We start from the raw sequence: 18501 nt of genomic DNA on the forward strand, positions 1-18501 counted from the left end.
GTGGAGGTTCCTCAAAGAGGTAAAAATGGACCTGCCCTACGACCCAGCAATTGCACTGTTGGGGATTTACCCCAAAGATACAGATGCAATGAAACGCCGGGACACCTGCACCCCGATGTTTCTAGCAGCAATGGCCAAGATAGCCAAACTGTGGAAGGAGCCTCGGTGTCCAACGAAAGATGAATGGATAAAGAAGATGTGGTTTATGTATACAATGGAATATTACTCAGCTATTAGAAATGACAAATACCCACCCATTTGCTTCAACGTGGATGGAACTGGAGGGTATTATGCTGAGTGAAGTAAGTCAGTCGGAGAAGGACAAACATTATATGTTCTCATTCATTTGGGGAATATAAATAATAGTGAAAGGGAATATAAGGGAATGGAGAAGAAATGTGTGGGAAATATCAGAAAGGGAGACAGAACGTAAAGACTGCTAACTCTGGGAAACGAACTAGGGGTGGTAGAAGGGGAGGAGGGCGGGGGGTGGGAGTGAATGGGTGACGGGCACTGGGTGTTATTCTGTACGTTAGTAAATTGAACACCAATAAAAAATAAATTAAAAAAAAATAAAATAGAAATTCTAGAGATAATCACAGCACTTCCTCGGAGGCTACAGTGCACATAATTAACACATCCAGACCGGCTGTATGGACATTGGAGCGGATTCAGGTTAAACATGGAAGTAATATCTTCTTATTTTTCCAAGCTGCAGGTAAATACCTTCCACCTCCGCACTTCCACACGTTTATCCGGTGTGCTGTGTACTCTGGTGTTTGTTTAAGTGAAATCACCTCTGACAGACTGCGAGCCCTGGAGCGGAGGACCGCGTCTCTCTTACCCTTGATCCCCACCGCCAACAGTGCCTAGCACGCTGCGGGGGCCACCAAGTGTACCTGAATGAACGCTGGAAGAATGAATTGTTTTTACATAAACTTAGCCTATTTCTGGGCTATTTGTTCTTTATATCTTTGTGGTCGATGGGAATGCCGACCCAGAAGAAACCCCGAACTGGAAGATATCAAGGAAGACTATTTGACCACATTTTGGAAGCGGATAATTTTTGGCATTCTGTGAAAAGCAAGACAGTTTTAGTTGCAGGTTACTGGAAACTCACCCTGCCAAGGACTCGGGCAAGTCTACAGGTTATTTCGACTTGGGGGCGGGGGGGTTCCAGAGTATTCCACAGGAGTTTTGGAAAATTCACCAGGGTGATCTGGATATGCATGAAAGGGGTGCAAGGGGGAACAGGGCAAAAGACCCACAAGGCAGATTTCTGTCTTAAGTGTTGTTGAAAATGTAAGAGGTACATATTTTGAACAGTAAGAGTAAGCTTTAAGTCAGGAGCCAAACCGGGAGGCTGAGCAGAGGAAGAGGTACCTATGGACAAGTGGGGAAGAACGAAGTTGCTGTCACAAGACCCCAGAGTCCCAGGCATGTGAAGGAATGATCTGTGTAAGTTGGACCCAAGTCTCCGTTTTCTTACCTGTACAGAGGGGTTAATAATCACACTTACCCTGCTCATCTGCAAGGCTGTTCATAAACCAAGCAGCGTCATCCATATGAATGCACCTGGCAGGTAGGAGAGTAGTGAGCAAATGGTAATGAATATGGATGGAACTTGAAAAGTGGATTTTGGTATTAAGGTCAGCTAAAAGGAAGAGTAGGACATCCTAAGAGGTGACACATAGCACAAGCTATGGAGGTAAAAAGTTACATGAGAGAGTGACAATTCCGGCCTAATCGGAGCATGCTATGTAATGAGAACATGTTTACACTATAGGTCATTTGCTCTTTAGCTGAAATTCAAATTTAATTGTGCATTCTGCATTTCTTTTTGCTAAATCTTGCAACCTTATCCAAGGTCCTCATTTCTGCTGTTACAGTCCATCTCCTATCTCAAGGGCCAAATGCTATTTCTTCCCCTGGGTTTTCTGTTTCTCCTGGTTATGAGGTATTTTCTTCAGTGAGGTGGGGAGATTGGGGAAAGAGCTGGATCATTTAGAGTTTAAGAGTTTAGACTCTGGTATCAATCATCTCTCCTGTTGACCATATATGTGATCCAGGTTTTTAAAAAATCTCTCTGAGCCCCAGTTTTCTCTTCTGTATAAGAAAAGTACTTACTCCATGGGATTGTTTTGGATTCGATAAACTATAGACAGTGCTTGGCATGCTTTTGCTGCAAAGGCTCAATTATCCATCCATCCATCCAACCATCCATCCATCCAACCATCCATGCAACCATCCATATAACCATCCAGCCATCCATCCAACCATCCATCCAACCATACAACCATCCGTCCATCCATCCATCCAACCATACAACCATCCGTCCATCCATCCATCCATTTTTTAGTACATACTATATGGAAGGCATCCTACACACAGAAATGAAAAGAACCCATGAGTGCCAATGGCAGATGAAAAGAGAAAAAAATGTAGAGAGAAGTAAAGGGTTATGTCTTGGGGCATTGACCACCATATCCATTAGGAATGCTGCCAGTATTGTAATTCTCAACTAACATTAGCTGAAACAAATATAGGTCTGTTTTTGTTTTTCATATAACAATAAATTTGAGGTAGGTAATCACTAGTATTAGTTCAGCAGCTTAATGATAACACCAACAAAATCCTTCGTGTCCTTTTACTCTGCTATGCTTAGCTTGTTGGCTTTTTGTCCTTGCACTTGTGACGTCTTGGATATGACGTGGCCATGGTAGCTTCTCACAGCTAGGAAATATCTAGGACATAGTGGTTTCTCACATTCTCTGCCCAATTTCTAGTCCTTAGCATAGGGCATGGGAACAGTAAGAACAGACCCACTTATCTACTTCTTTGCTCACTCAGAGGGTACCCTTTACCCCAAAAGAAGATTCGATGGACTTGCCTCTCAGTAGGGAGTGCTCCTGTTGGGCAGACATCCTGTCAGGACCCCTTTGACGCAGAGGCCTCCTTGCTACACGGTCACACAATGGCCTGGTCCAATCAGCTGCAGCTGGGGTGTCAGGGTAGGGTTCACTGCAAGGGTACTGCCTTGGCCATGGGAGTTCATATGAAAGAGAACCAAGCCCTCTGGGATTCTTTCCTTACAATGTAGCTGCGTGTATGGTGGGGTCCTGACATCTGAGTCTTGAGAAGTTCCTCCTACAACTCTTGCCCAGGGGAGTGAGGCACATTAGTAGGAAAAGCATTCATAAGAAAGAAAGGAATGCTGATCATGGGAGGCTACGAGCACTACTTAATCAGACACGGAGCTGTCTATTCTTTGCATTGAACAGATTTTTTTGTTTTTGAACACTCCCCATGTACCAGGTGCTTGGGGTATAGCAGTGATTTTTAACAGACAAAATCCACCTGCATATGCACACACACAGACACACGCACACACATACAGAGCAGCCCTTCCTCTGCTCCCTTCTGCCCTGCTCTGTGCTCCGGGAGACTGCCTCACCTTGGCTGCCTTGACTTCCAGCTTTTGGTGGATTCCACCAGCGGAAGGTACAGCAAGAGACTGGAAGCTGAGAGGTGAGAGACATCAGGGTGTTTCTTCCTCTCACTCCCAGGATTGGCCCATGGATTCTGGTCACGCTGCCTCCCTCTGAACCACAAGCTCCTGCGAAGCAACACACCCACCCAGCGGCCCCGGCTCTGACTAGCGTCCATAATACTTTTCTCCTTGTGTGATAACATCTTCCTGTCACTGCCAGTCTATGGATCTTTCAGTATTCCTCGCTAGGTAACCCTTCTCGTTCTGGATTTCCATAACTCAGGTCTCTTGAACCATTGGAATTGCAGTGTTTCCTTCTAGGATCCTGGTTCAAGGCTGGCTACACAGCTTGTGGGGCCCAGTGTGAAACAAAAATGAGGGGCTCTTTATCAAAAAGCAGTGTTATTAAACATATTAAAATATACAATTTTTTCCTTTAAAAGTATTTTATGACTTCTGTATTGAGGTAATCATGATACATGAATAACAGCATAAACTTACATGTTGAAAAATAACATTTCTGGTGTCATAATTTTATATAATACAATAAATAATATATCAATGTGACATCTTGATGGATCATATGATTTCTTCTGGCTCACTTTTCTGCAAATCAGTTTATTAGGTCATGAAAATGTACACGTTTAGCAGCCTCATTTCAAGAAATGAAATTGAAGAAACATCAATCACTGTTGGCAAATGCAAGACTGGAAATAATGTTTGAACATTTTTAATTTTGAGAAGGGCCTTTCTGCTGATACAGCTATTACTGGAGCTGTTAAAGGTATTTTATAGGTTGTGACAACACTGAGATAAATTTTAAGCAAATTATTTTGAAATATAAGTATAATTGCATTTAGAGATGATGATTTTTATGAAACAATTTTTCCAAAAAGGTTTAACTCTTTAGACAGAAATGAGTTCTGTGGGAACCTACATTTAATTTTAAGTTTCATTTACACAATGGTATTTCAGTGTTTCCTCTTTCTTTAAGTTATGGAGCTTGTATAAAAAAACTTAAAGTGACTTCATGGTTTATACATAATTCAAGATGCCTGTTTATGTACTCTACCACTGTATCTTCAACTAGAAGGAAAAATTAATTTTAAAATTATCTTCCTTGTTAATAATTGGTTCACCTGAAACTTCATATAAAAATGGTGTTCTTTTCTGTCAGGTGCAACAATCTTTACATTTAATTTATATTTCTAAGCTTGTGAATACACATTTCTGGTAATTGCAGCACTTTTCCAAACCAGGGATTCCAAACTCTGTAGAATTATAACAATTCCTTGGTATGGCTCCTCATTACAGTTTTAATGTCTATGCTTTTATCTTGTAATTATTTGCCAATGAAGTTTACTGTCTGAGCACCAGCAATTTCTGTCCTGGCAGTTTGGCCGAAGCATTATTTGCGCAGTCTTAAGAACAAGCTGCATGGATGGAGGGACCAGCCGGCCTCGCAGCAGGTCCCCCCTGGTTGCTCTGCATAGAATCTCCCTACAGCTGTGGCTACTGCTGATGGTGCTGATGTCACTGTCACTGCCATGGATTAATGAGCCTCACCTTGTCCCTAGACACCGCCCGAGGTCCCCAAAGCCCCTGGAGCACCCCATGGTGTACACACATCGAGTGGCCAGGCCAACAGTGTGCACGGACATTGTTGCTGGACCACAGCGGCGCCCATGTACCGTTGTCCAGAATGTCTCCCCTGCTCATCTCCCCCTCCGTGTATTCCCCGCTGACGCACTGGACTTACTTACAGGGCACAAGTTCAAGGATAAAAGCATTGTGAATTTTGAGACTGCACAGCAGAGGATTAAACTAAGCACAGACATCTTCTGAGGACGGGTTCCTCTTTCTACTGCCCGGGTCTCATCCCCACGAAGCCAGCCCTGGTCTCACAGGTACAGTTCATGAAATTTATATTCTAGTAGAAAACACCAGAAATGAAAAAAGTAGACAAGGAAATGGACACTGAAACACTAGTATTGATAAGGAATTATTATAGGAAATAAAGCAGGGCAGAGAGACAGTGTCGGGGGTGGGGTACATCTCCTCTAGCTAGGATGGTCAGGTACGGTCTCCCTGATGAGATGACATTTTTTTTTTTAAGATTTCATTTATTTATTCATGAGAGAGACAGAGAGAGAGGCAGAGGGAGAAGCAGGCTCCACGCAGGGAGCCCGATAGGGGACTCGATCCCGGGACCCCAGCATCATGCCCTGGGCCAAGGGCAGGCGCTAAACCACTGGGCCACCCAGGGGTCCTGATGAGACGACATTTAAGGAAAGATCGGAATGAACTGAGAGAGGGGACCTTGGTAAGGACGGGGAGCAGAGCATTCCCAGCAGAGGGAAGAGCAGCAGCCAGTCTCCCCCACGGGGACGTGCTCGCAGAGTTCCAGCAAAAGCAGGAAGGGTAGTGTGCGGGGGGGATGCCAGCGAGAAGAGGTCGGAGACGTAAATGGGACCCGGCTGGCCTTGGGGCCTTGTGAGAGGTGGGAAGCCAGCCAACAAGCCAAGGGCAGACGGGCTGGGGGGCGGGCGTGTAGGGGTGCATGAAGTTCCCCGGCCACCTCACTGCCACCCCACTCCGCTCGTTACCCTACGCGTTGCCTCCCCCACATCCATCCCCGCTTCTTCGAAGATTTCTCTCCCCTCCAAGGCCCTCCTCAATGCCCTTCTCTTTGCTTGCGTGCTCTCCGCTTTTCTCCGGATAGACTCCTCATCCTTGTGGGGTCAACAAACTTGACCTTCTCTGGGAGCTCACACCTCATTCCGAGAAGCTCCCTCGTGATTCAGCTCCTTTCAGGTCTCCTCCGTGGCATTGGTTTCTACCCACACGATCTGTTTATTTACTCGGCTATAATATGTAGCTTTTGTTTATTTGTTTACTCACTTTTGGTGTCTCTCCCCAGCTGAAAGTTGAATCGTATGAGGACGGGGATTAATGTCCTTGTTCCCCACTAGGAAGCAGCCCCCTCGCACACGCTAGTGATCACCGTTTGCCGAAATGAAGGAACCTCTCGTCTCTACTTTCGCCGCAGGACACATCTTGCATCTTGGCCATCCTGCTCCTTTGCCTTAAATTTTACGATTTCATTCTCAAGCCTGTCGTCTAACCAGTGTGCACTGAAGTTTCAAGTTTCAGCTACGTCCTGACCTTCACGAAGGGAAGGCTTTTGTGTTACGCACAAGCACACGCACTCGCGCACTTCACCGAATCCAGCAGTGTGTCTTCCTTGTGTTTCCAGCACACTCTGCCTTCCTACCAAAGGACTCACCACATCGCGTCGTACGTATTTCTCGAGGTGTCTGTTTCCCCTCCGTGTTGTGAGGCCCTTCGGCGCAGGGGGAGTCCAGCTCAGTTCGGCAGTGCCGGCTCCTAGCGCTGTCCTAGCACGTGCAGGTGGCCCATATGTGTTTGGGAAATGAGTACAGACACATCTCAAAAGCTTCTTTATGGCTGGGCTGCTTCTGTGATCAAATCAAACATCACCCAGACCCGCAGTTAAATCAGCATCATGTTATTTAACGGTTTTATGATGTTTAAATGAAATTTTAAATGCAATAATACACATTCATGCGCCTTTAGAGTCACTTTCCAATTTGCTCTCCATCCACACCCCACTCATAATTGCGAGTATATGGGATATTTGCAAAGCCTCAGGCCCAAAGAGATAAAGTGCTGACCCACAAAGATGCTGTGACCGACCAGCCAGCACTTACTGCAAGATGGAACAGACCTGGAGCAGGAATGGGAACAGCCAAAGGTGAAATGGGGCTCCGCTCACTGTCCGCACCGAAACGAGACGGCCTAGTGATTTTTCCATTACAGGTGCACACAGTGAGGCCGGCCCGTACCTGGCCGGGCGGTAAGTATCCTTCGGCCGGCAGCCCAAACCTCAGGCCGACTCTGCCCCCGCCTGGCAGATGGAACGGGCCCATCACAAGGGCTTATTAAATTCATTAGAGATGAGGCTGCTGCTCGGGAGTGGTCATTTCGGAGCGGGGCTTGCAGCTCGCTTTAACCCTTCGCAGTAGGATGCTTGGTGACCCTCTGACAAAATCCCTCCCCGGTTGCTTCTCTGGGCCTCTCCCCACGTTTTATGAACCATCTTACTTGAACCTCAGGACGGCTCAGGGAGGTAGGTAGGCGTTGCGATCTCCGTTTTACAGACCAGGACTTTGGGCTTCCACTAGGTTCAATAGTTTGCATAGGAGGGGGCTTCGCCAGGGTTCAAGCTCTCACCTGTAGGAAAGTGTGTGCTGATATATGTGTCAAACCACTCAGGAACGACTGAGAGTGAATATCTGTGTCTGAACATAGACATTTGTACGTGAATATACATCATCTGAAAAAATACATGCCTTGCCTTGGCTTTATGACTTAAGTATTTTAAGTGTGAAATTTAAAAACTTAGGATCCCAGACACAAATCTTTAGCAGCTGAGAAGGAACCTCGTTGTCCTCAGTGAACAGAGGAGGATTAGATGGTCAGAGAGCCCTACTGGTACACCTAGAAGCATCCAGCATCCCTGGCGTCAGCCTGTTCAGTCCCGGAGGGGAATGTGCCAGGACGGGACTGTCCTATTGAATCCCCCTCTCCCAGTCCTCGGCTGTGATTAAAACCTGAGTCTGATTGGTCACGGTTTTTCCGTTTGTCCCCTTTTCTCATAAAACACCTTGACACCTAGTGTGAGGACAACATCCTTCCTCTGCACCCCGCCACCCCGTCCTAACACAGATGCGCTAACAACTTTCTGCTGTACCAGTTTATGAACCAATTCAGTCTCCTTCCAAGTGAAAGACTGATGTGGCATGGGAGAAATTTATGACGGAGGCATGTTCCTGCCCCAGGGGGCGAGGCCAGTGTTCTGGAATTCCCAGAGGAAGCTAGGCCCTTATAAACAACCCAAAGCCAAGACAAGCCTTTTTCATTGTTTTAAGACCTATGAAAGGAGTTTGATATACAACCACTCAAGACAAAAATAAGCTTTGTGTACAAATAAAATATATTTTATGAGATCCCCAGAGTTACGTCTTTGACCGGTGGCCTAGATGCTGAGCTTTAAAATCTATGTAGCCGGTCCCACCCTGCAAGCTCTAAGCCCAGGGGCCCATTGCTAGCCCCAAAGGAAGCAGGCCTGTGCATAACCATGAGACCCAGCTCACTGTCCTGCCACAGGGCACGGGGAGGAGGAATGCAGGGGCAAAGCTCACATAAAAATAGATGCCAGACCCCATTCCAAGAGTCTGTTTTCCATCAAGCAGAGAAGACTAAACATGCTTACCAGCTTACCAGCAGAATGATTTCTGACCCTAAGAATCAGCCCAAATTCCACGTCCTCTATGACGTGTTCCTTAAATCCCCGAAGCAGTATGTGTGTCTGCCCCTCTAGGCCTCTTTGTAAACACACGGGCCTGTATGGTTTTATGTCTCTGATGACACAATGTCAGTGACCAAACCACCTTGTGACATAAACCTTCCCTCTCGGTCACTCCTGAGCGGTTTGTGCATATATCAACACACACGAATCAACCGAGGAGAGCTTGAATCCTGGCCAAGTCCCTTCTTATGCAAGCGGTTTAACCCACTGGAGACCTGCTACCTTCCTCTATAAGATGGGGAGTGCAGTGCTTACCTCCTTGAGCTGTCCTGAGGGGGTCCTACAAAGTGATTTGTATGGTATTGGATACTCAGTGGGGTGCCCAATAGTGGTTTTGCTCCCCACCCGAATCTCTTCATACAGGCGTGGGATCCATACACAGACACTCCTATAGCCAGAAGCCCTTGAACTCCCATATTCATAATGCCCTCCCCGGGCCTCAGGCAGCACACGATAAATCTAACATGTTAATATTCTTCAGGGATGTGTCTGAAGCCATGGCCAATGTTTCATACTTGGAATAAAGTCCATAAATAGCTTCGAGTCAGTCTGGTCAACTTCACTGACAAACGAGCGTTGCACACTTCTAAAATAGATTTCAGCGTTCCAAGTTCCTTGAACTTTGAAACCATGGCTCAGGGATTGTAGATCTGTGTCAGAGGATTGTTGTTAAGGACACAACAATTAACATCCCCTCGACGTTAAAGACAGGTTCAGCATCTGCCTTCCTTAGTGCCTGGCTCAAAGCAGGAACTCCATAACCCTTTCCGAATGACTGAGTAAATGAAGGAAATGGTGCATACTCCTAAAAAAAAAACCATGAGAGTGGCCCTGTCCCCCCATCGCTCATGGGCAAACTAGCCATCGTTCTTCTGCTACATTTCACCTCTTGCACGCAGGCATTGGACCACACCCCGAGGGGCGAAGGTGAGACACAACGGCAGAGTAGATCTAAGTTTAAGGACGCGCATCCTCCTTCTGGTTATGCAATGATTCTCTCGGAGAAAGAAATGTGATTCTCTGAAACACTTGACTTGAACAATTGTTTTCTGCACTGGAAAAGAAATCAGTAACTTTCAATTGTGTTTATAAGGGATCCCAAGACATGGTTTACAATCAAAAACTGCCTTGCACCCAAAGGAACTGAAATGTTTGTGATTCGTGGTCGCCGCGGCGCACCGGATATTATTCTCCTGTATCTGATGCCAACTAAGCAGGAGTCATGAGGAGAATGATGCTTTGTGTATGTCTAACCAGCACCGGGCGCTTTTAAATGCTGGGAAGGTGCAGGACGAGGCAGAGAAGTTGGCGTATTGGGAGAATGTTAGAATAATTCGTGAAGGAGACCCCCGAGGAGGCCAAATCCCAAGCACAAGATGAGGGGATGGGTTGATTGTAATTGGGAAGAATAATATACTTTCCACTAATATGGGAAGAAAAGGGTTTAGAATGGGTAGGAATAGGGATATGTTCATAGTTAGGGGGTGTCTGGAGGATGAGGAAGTGTCAACCTAGTGCTTTTATTTTCTTGTTAAAATAGGGCACAGGGATATTTACTGGGTGCCCAGGGTAAGAGATGGGGGGGCTCTGAGCAGAGAGAAGTTGGAGACGGCCATGCGGAGAGGGGGACAGACTGGAGAAACAGAGGGATGACTCGCTGTGGACCGTGGTGGCCTCGTTGTAATTCCCAAAGCTCTGGGGAGAGCTTACTCTGCCGGCAGTGCTTGGCACCCCAGGTACAACGGCAGAAAGAGTTGTCGATTGACGCCAGTTGAGAGGTTTGCCCCGTGAATACAATGGGAGCATCGCAGGAAGAGAGAAGTGGGCGTATCTGCAAGGAAGCATTGAGGTCCTCAAGCGTGGGCTCTAATCTTAGGAGTGAAAGACACGGTGACGTGGGAAGAGACGTGCTCTTTCCCCCAGATCTGCTCTTCCAAAAGTTGGTATTGTGCAGTCCATTGTACTAGAGTCCCACCCAGATGACCTCATTTAACCTTAAATAAACTTTGTAAAAATAATTAACTGTTAAAATCATGGATAAACCCGGGGGCTTTTTTTTTCCCTTGAAATCATATTTTTAAGTAGGCGGCGCACCCATTGTGGAGCCCAACGTGGGGCTCGAACTCATGACCCTGAGACCAAGAGTCAAATGCCTAAGTGACTGAGACACCCAGATGCCCCTATTTGTTTTTTCCCCCTATTTGAAATTAGATTTTAAAAAGACTAGATGTAAAATAAATAAATAAATAAATAAATAAATAAATAAATAAAGTAGACGTAAACAAAATAAAAATTAAATTAAAAAAATAAAAAGACTAGACGTAGGTGTTGGCACAGTGTCTGGAGCACAGCAGGTGTTCCATGTGACATTGACATCGCCGTCTGTTTTCTTATTTTTTTTAAAGTTTTTATTTTATTTTATTATTATTTTTAAAGTTTTTATTTTAATTCCAGTTAGCTGACATGCAGTGTTATATATATTAGTTTCAGAGCTACGATTCTATTTATTATTTTCCCTCTTGAATGTCTATCACATTCCAGGAGGCATTCTTTTTTTTGTTTGTTTGTTGGTTGGTTTTTCCCCAAAACTCTTTTCTGGATCCTGGTAAAGACACTTACTGGGAGGTTTTGTTTTTGTTTTTGTTTTTTTTTTACTTACGATAGTCACAGAGAGAGAGAGAGAGGCAGAGACACAGACAGAGGGAGAAGCAGGCTCCATGCACCGGGAGCCCGACGTGGGATTCGATCCCAGGTCTCCAGGATCGCGCCCTGGGCCAAAGGCAGGCGCCAAACTGCTGCGCCACCCAGGGATCCCCACCAGGAGGTTTTTAAAGCCCGTCTTCTGTGAGAAGGAAGTAGGCGTCCTTCCCTTTAGGCAGCCGAGCCACCTCCACCCTCCGGTGATAGACCCAGGTCCCGGATCCGTTGGCTCCATTCCCTTAGCGTGGCCTGGGGTGACACGGGGCTGGCCGGCGAGGGACGGCGAGGGGGCGTCTGCACCGGGCGTCGAGGTGCAGAGGGCGAGCCCCGAGCAGCCCAGCCTCCGGGCAGGTGGAGTCTGCAATCGGGACCTTCGTGCATATTCCACATGCTCATTTCTCCCGGTCCCCGAGTGGCAGGTCCTCGGCCCCTCAAGGCCCACGGCCCCGCTCTGCGTCCCTGCGGGGCGCACATTAGCGGGATGGGGGGGCGGCCGCTGCTGGAAAGCTGGCTACCCAGCCCCGCTGGGAAACTAGGGGGCGCAGGGACAGTCACACTGCCATTAAACACTTGTTCCTTTATGCGACCTTGTAACCGCGTGTGTCACACGAATGACACCCGTGCAACATGCTGTCCCACTGCAGCAGGTCCTTGGGACCCCGGCCCGGGCTGCTTCTGGGGACCGAGACACGGGCTGCTCCTGGGGACCCCGGCCCGGGGCGCAGGGCCGGCTGTGGGGCGCTCCTGGCTTCCTGGTTGGCAGGGCCCAGCCTGGGTGGGAGGGCACAGGGAGGGGGCTCCCGACCGCCCCGTTGGGTGGTATGACCCATAAGGACTCTGAGGCAGGGCCGGGCCATGGGGTCCCCCTTGGGCCCCTCGGGCTGGGGCTGGGGCTGCCTGTCACCCTCGGGCACCGGTCTGTCCCCTGCGCCACGTCTTGAGGGAATGCAGTCAGTCAGACGGCAAGGACGGGTGGCTGGTGGCTTCCAGGTCATCCCGACCCCAAGAGACGTGTCCTGCTTCTTGGCTCAGTGACTAGGAGTCGGCGGCTGTCCCGCGCCTCCGCTGTGGAGCTCGTTTAGCGGCGTGTGGGAAGGCTCACCCGGACGTGGGACGAGGACTACTCGTTCGTGGTTGAGGCATCGAAGGCTTTTTAATTAAGAGAAAAGAGAAGAGCAACACCCGGGCCCGTGTGCGTGCAGGGCCCGCCAGGCACTGGGGCGTGGGAGGCGGCGGCCCGGGCGTGCAGCCATTCGTGGGCCGCACTCACGCGCAGGGACCGGTGACAGGAGGTGGGACTCGTGCAAGGATGGGGCCGAAGCGGGAAGTTGGAGGGAGGTCCCTTGCGCAGCGGGCCGGGAGCAGGCCGGAGTTCTGGAAGGTGCCGTGTGGCCGAGCCGAGAGCGAGGGCCGGGAGCGCCCAGATCCAGGGCACCCGGGCCCAGGGCCACGAGCCGGGCGGGAGCGAAGGTGCCCCAGCCTTTGGCCGCCTGCCGCCCGCAGCCCAAGGTCGGAGGCCTTCCGCTCCGGGGATTTACCCATAGGTTAGAGACGGGCTGAGAGCGGGGCCAGCGTCCCGGGTAGGGCCCCACGCAGGCCTGGAGGCCACCAAGCCCCCGCGGCACCACTCGGGTCGGGGCCACCCTGTGACTCCCTGAGGCCCGGGACCGATCCCCGTAAGCTGCCTGCTTCAACCCTGGCAAAGAGGGAAATGAATTCGTCGTGACCCATCAGCAATCACAGTAAGTCCCACCCGAGCCTTTGCTCTCTTGGACACACACCTTGGAAAGGTAAGGTGGAAGCTCCGCATCGCTGGGCCGGCTGGGCCAGCACCTCCCGGCCGACGCCCCCGCGCACGACAGGGCCAGGCACTGAGGAGATGACACTTTTAAAATTTCCATTGATTTATGGATTTTGATTCTAGTATAGAGGACACCCGGCGTTCTGCTTGCCTCGGGCGTACGGCGTGGTGCTTGCACGACTCCGCACCTCACGGCTGCCCGCCACCCGAGGGTGACCACGCCAATCCCTCCTCGTTTTGTTCCTGATCTTAGGGGTAAAGCTCTCAGTTTTTCTCCACTGAGTTGATGTTAATTGTGAATTTTTCATATATGGACTTTATTAGGTTGAAACCTATTTTGTTGATTTTCTTTTTTTTTTATCATGAATGGATGTTGTACTTTGTCAAATGCTTTTTCTGAATTTATTGAAATGATTGTATGGTTTTAATCCTTTCTCTTGGTTGATGTGATGGATCATGTTGATTGACTTCCACCTTTGCATCCCAAGAATAAATCCCACTTGATCATGATGATTTTTTTAATGTATTGTTGGATTCGGTTGGCTAATATTTTGCTGAGATTTTTTTCACTATGTTCATTAGCGATATTGGCCTGTATTTTTCTCTTTTTTTGCAGTGTTTTTATTTGGTTTTGGTATTTGAGTAATGCTGGCCTCGTAGAATGAATTTGGAAGCTTTCCTTTCTCTTTTATTTTTATTTTTGGAATAGTTTTAGAAGAATTTAAAATAGTTTTAGAAGAAGAATTTAGAAGAAATTTTAGAAGTTTTAAAGAATTCTTCATTAAATGTTTGGTAGAATTCACCCGTGAAGCCATCTGGTTCTGGACTTTTGTTTCCTGGGAGTTTTTTGATTACTGATTCAATTTCATTACTGGTAATCAGTCTACTCAAAATTTGTTTCTTTCTGATTCAGTTTTGGGAAGTTCTATGTTTCTAGGAATTTATCCATTTCCTCAAAGTTGCCCAATTTGTTGATACATGATTTTTCATAATATTTCCCTATAATCCTTTGTATTTCTGTCATACTGGTGTCATTTCTCCACTTTCAGTTCTGACTTTGAGTTCTCTCTCTCTCTCTCTCTTTCTCTTAATGAGTCTTGCTAAAGATTTACCCATTCTGTTGATTGTTTCAAAGAACTGACTCCTGATTTTATTGATGTGTTTTGTTTTTGTTTTTGTTTTTTAGTTTTTATTTCATTTACTTTTGCTCTAATCTTTATTATTTCCTTCCTCTTACCAGTTTTGGATTTTGTTTGTTCTTTTTCTAGCTTCTTTATGTGTAGAGTTAGGTTGTTTATTTGAGATTTTTCTTGTATCTCAAGGTAAGCCTATACTCCTATAAACTTCCCTCTTAGAACCAATTTTGCTGCATCCCAAAGATTTGGGGCCATTGTGTTTTCATTTTCATTTGTCTCAACGTATTTTTTTTTATTTTATCTTTGATTTCTTGGTTGACTCATTCATTGTTTAGCAGCATGTTATTTAAACTCCATGTATTTGTTATCTTTCCAGATCTTTATTGTGGCCAATTTTATAGCAATGTGGCCAGAAAAGATGCATGCTATAACTTCAGACTTTGTAAACGTATTGAGACTTGTTTTGTGGCCTAAAATGTGATCTGTTCTGGAGAAAGATTCATGCACACCTGAAAAGAATGTACATTCTGCTGTTTTAGGACGGAATGTCCTGAATATGAATATATCTGTTAGATCCATCTGGTCCAATGTGTCACTCAAAGCCCCTGTTTCCTCACTGATTATCTTTTGGATGATCTCTCCATTGATGTAAGGGGGGGGTGTTAAAGCCCCCTACGATTATTACTGTCAATTACTTCCTTTATGGTTGTTATTAGCTGCTTTCTGGGTGTTCCCATGTTGGATGCACAATTGTTTTATCTTCTTGTGTGTGTATTGTTTCTTTTATATAGTGTCCTGCTTTGTCTCTCTTTACAGTCAAAATTCCTCTTAAAGCGAATCAGGCCACAGGGGCCATAATTCTCCATCTTCACACTCTCATGAGCACCTTTCTGAGTTCATACGTATGATAAATCCAAAGCTAAACCACCCATTCTTCTGAACCTTGGATTTTTCTTTTTTAAAATGATCGATTTTCTTAGCAACTTTCAAATATACAGCATGGTATTATTAACTCTAGTCACCATGCTGTACCTCACATCCCTAGGACCCATTTGTTTATAGCTGGAAGTTCATATCTTTTGATCACCTTCACCCATTCCACCCCCCACGCCCACCCCCACCCTACCTCTGGGAACCATCAGTCTCTTCTCTGTATCTATGAGTTTGGTTTCATTGTTTTTGGCTTTTTGGTTTTAGATTCCATATATAAGTGAGATCACAGTATTTCTCTGACTTGTTTTATTTAACATAGTGCCCTCAAGGTCAGTCCATATTGTCACAAATGGTAAAATTTCCTCCTTTTCTAATGGCTGAATAATATTTTATTATACATCTATATATCATTATATCTGTATAGATACAGATACATGCACACACCTATATCACATTTTCTTTACCCATTAATGAACACTTAGGTGGCTTCCATGTCTTGCCTATCATCAAAAAAAAAAAAAATGCAGCTATGAACAGGGGGGAATGCAGATCTTTTTTGAGTTAGTGTTTTCCTTTCCTTTGAATAAATACCCAGAGGTGGAATTGCTGGATCGTATGATTGTTCTATTTTTAATTTTTTGAGGAAATGCCCTACTGGTTTCCACAATGGCTGCACCAGTTTACATTCCAAGTTAAATTATTTCTTGCCTTTTCGACAACAGCCATTCTAACAGGTCTGCGGTAACAGCCCATTGTAGCTTAGATTTTGCATTTCCCTAACAATTAGTGATGCTGAACACGGAACCTTGAATTTGAGCAAAGTGTTTGGGACTCAAGGAAGCCCGAGAGACCCCAGAGAGGAGTCACTCGGAGAAGCCCAACCCCGCGGGCACAAGGAGCTCTCAAGGCACCTGTGGCAAATCGGTTATGAAGGCAGTGAGGCGAGGGCCACCTTTGCCCCGGTCGGTCCTTTTCTCTGTTCTGCCATCTACCTACTTTATAGCTGAAGAAACTGAGGCATGCAAGCTTTATAATTTGTCCAAAGTCACACAGGTTGTGGGAGGCACGAATCCAGGCCTAGGGAATCGGGCTCCGCTCACTATTATGATCTCAGCAGGTCAGATGCTTCTCACCCTGCATCATTCTGGTCTTTTCCACTAGACTACAAGCACCCTGTGGCCAGGAACTATGGTTTTCATCCCCGTAAACCCAGGGTGACGCGGTGCTTGCAGCTGCAGGAGCTCAATAAATTAAGTAAAGAAATAAATAGCAAGAGATGAAGGAACAAAGCTGGCTGAGAAGAAGCGGCTCGCGCTCTGCTTGCTTCCAGTATGCTCTGCTGGGGCCGCTGGAGAAACTCCGCCCATTTCCCGGGGGTGGTCCCTCCGTCCCGCATGGCCATACCGACCTTACCGTCTCCCGCTTCTCAGCCAAGGTACCGGCTTCGTTTTTATTTCTGTGCTTCTGTGTCACAAATGCTTCATTTCCCACAGCTCCGGGGACCTTGATTCTTGTCGCTTGTCAATCATGTCCTTGCTCTGTCTCCAGCCCAGTCCTTACCTTCTCATCCTTCCCAGCTTATTCCCCGGCCTGTGCTCAAGCCAGTAGTTCGGCCTGCCTCCGCGACCCCTTCCCCTGCCTGGAGCCTCCAGGCCGTCCCCTCCCCGCGCAGTGCCCCCCGCCAGCCCGGCTCCCCCTGCCCCGGCATCCACCACTGCACACCGGACGGAGAAGCTCCCGTATCTCTGCGTCGGGAGGAAAGGAGCAAAGGACTTACCCATCCTTCCGTACATACCTGCCAGCATCTCCTGCTCTGCAGGAGTCCACCAGCGGCCGGGGCCGATGAGGAGCAGAGCGCACATGGCGCCCGGCGCGAGGGAATCCGTGCGTCTACACATGCTGGGAAACAAATGCCACACGTGGGGACATCTCAGACGTCAGATGGGAGGTGGGGAGGGATGTGAGCAGTGATTACAGAGGAGCAACAGGAAGCTTTTGGGGGTGGCTGTAATACGTCATCATCCTGATCATGGCGAAAACTTCACGGGCATCTACTCATCCCAAACCTTAGCAGGTCGTACACTATGTGCATTTCATTGGTGTCAAGTGTACCTCAATAGCGCTTTCAAAAAAATTAAAGTTCTAATCTATCTGGGAGGATGAGAAATAAGATTTGTATGCATGTATGAGGCATGTGTGTGCACGTGTGTGTAGTGAGGGGGTATGGATGAGAAGAAGGTGCAAGAGGCTTTTTAAAGATATATTTATTTATCTGAGGCAGAGGGAGGGGCAGTGGGAGGGGACAGAGAATCTCCAGCAGACTCTCTTCTGAGCGCAGAGCCTGATGCAGGGGTTCGATCCTGCGACCCTGAGAGCGTGATCTGAGCCACGACCAAGGCTCATTCACCCGACTGATCCACCCAGGAGCCTCGCCTGAGGCTTTTTAAAGATGCAGAAGGAACCCAGACCTGATAGACATTTTACCACCTTAAATATCAGAGTTAGAAGTCGTCTAGACCTCCACTTTTGTTTCTCTCTGGGAGTCGGAGGCCCCGAGGGTCATAATGGTTTTCCGAAGGTCCTAGAACTCCTTTCTGGTTATTAATTCCATGAATAACAACTACCGTCATGTAGGCGACCGTGGAGAACCGTTCCCCGTAAGAGGTGCTTGAGGCCCATCCTCCCACCTGTCCTCACACTTTCCCTTCTAAGTAGACATCATTATTCCCATTTGTGAGGAGTGAAGAAAAGGCTCATTAATGCCCTTCTGAAACCCACATGGCTAGAAAATTGAAGGGCTGTGCTTTCAATCCGGTTCAAATTGAGTCCAAATTGAGTTTCAACTTGAGTCCAAAAACAGAGCATTTTTCATTTTAATAAAACCTAGCATTAATAATTACCGACAAAGCATTTTAATTCCAAGTACAAGACAAAATTACGTATCATTTTATATAATGGATGCATACATTGGGGGTGACAATAATGTTTTGGAGCTAGGGAGAGGTGATGGTTGTACCACATTGTGACTGTCCTAAATATCATTTACGTC

The 18501-nt window shown here is 47.0% G+C and overlaps 1 long non-coding RNA gene across 1 annotated transcript; it reads left to right on the top strand.

Annotated features, from left to right (window-relative positions):
* Nucleotides 1-595: 595 nt before the first annotated feature.
* On the top strand, nt 596-10900 carry LOC112641085 (uncharacterized). The gene is made up of 4 exons (XR_003124490.3): nt 596-1458; nt 4108-4274; nt 5256-5397; nt 6411-10900. It is a non-coding gene; the product is annotated as an uncharacterized LOC112641085 (long non-coding RNA).
* Nucleotides 10901-18501: the final 7601 nt, after the last annotated feature.

Source organism: Canis lupus, chromosome 6 (genome assembly GCF_003254725.2).
Source record: "Canis lupus dingo isolate Sandy chromosome 6, ASM325472v2, whole genome shotgun sequence".
NCBI classification, from domain to species: domain Eukaryota; kingdom Metazoa; phylum Chordata; class Mammalia; order Carnivora; family Canidae; genus Canis; species Canis lupus.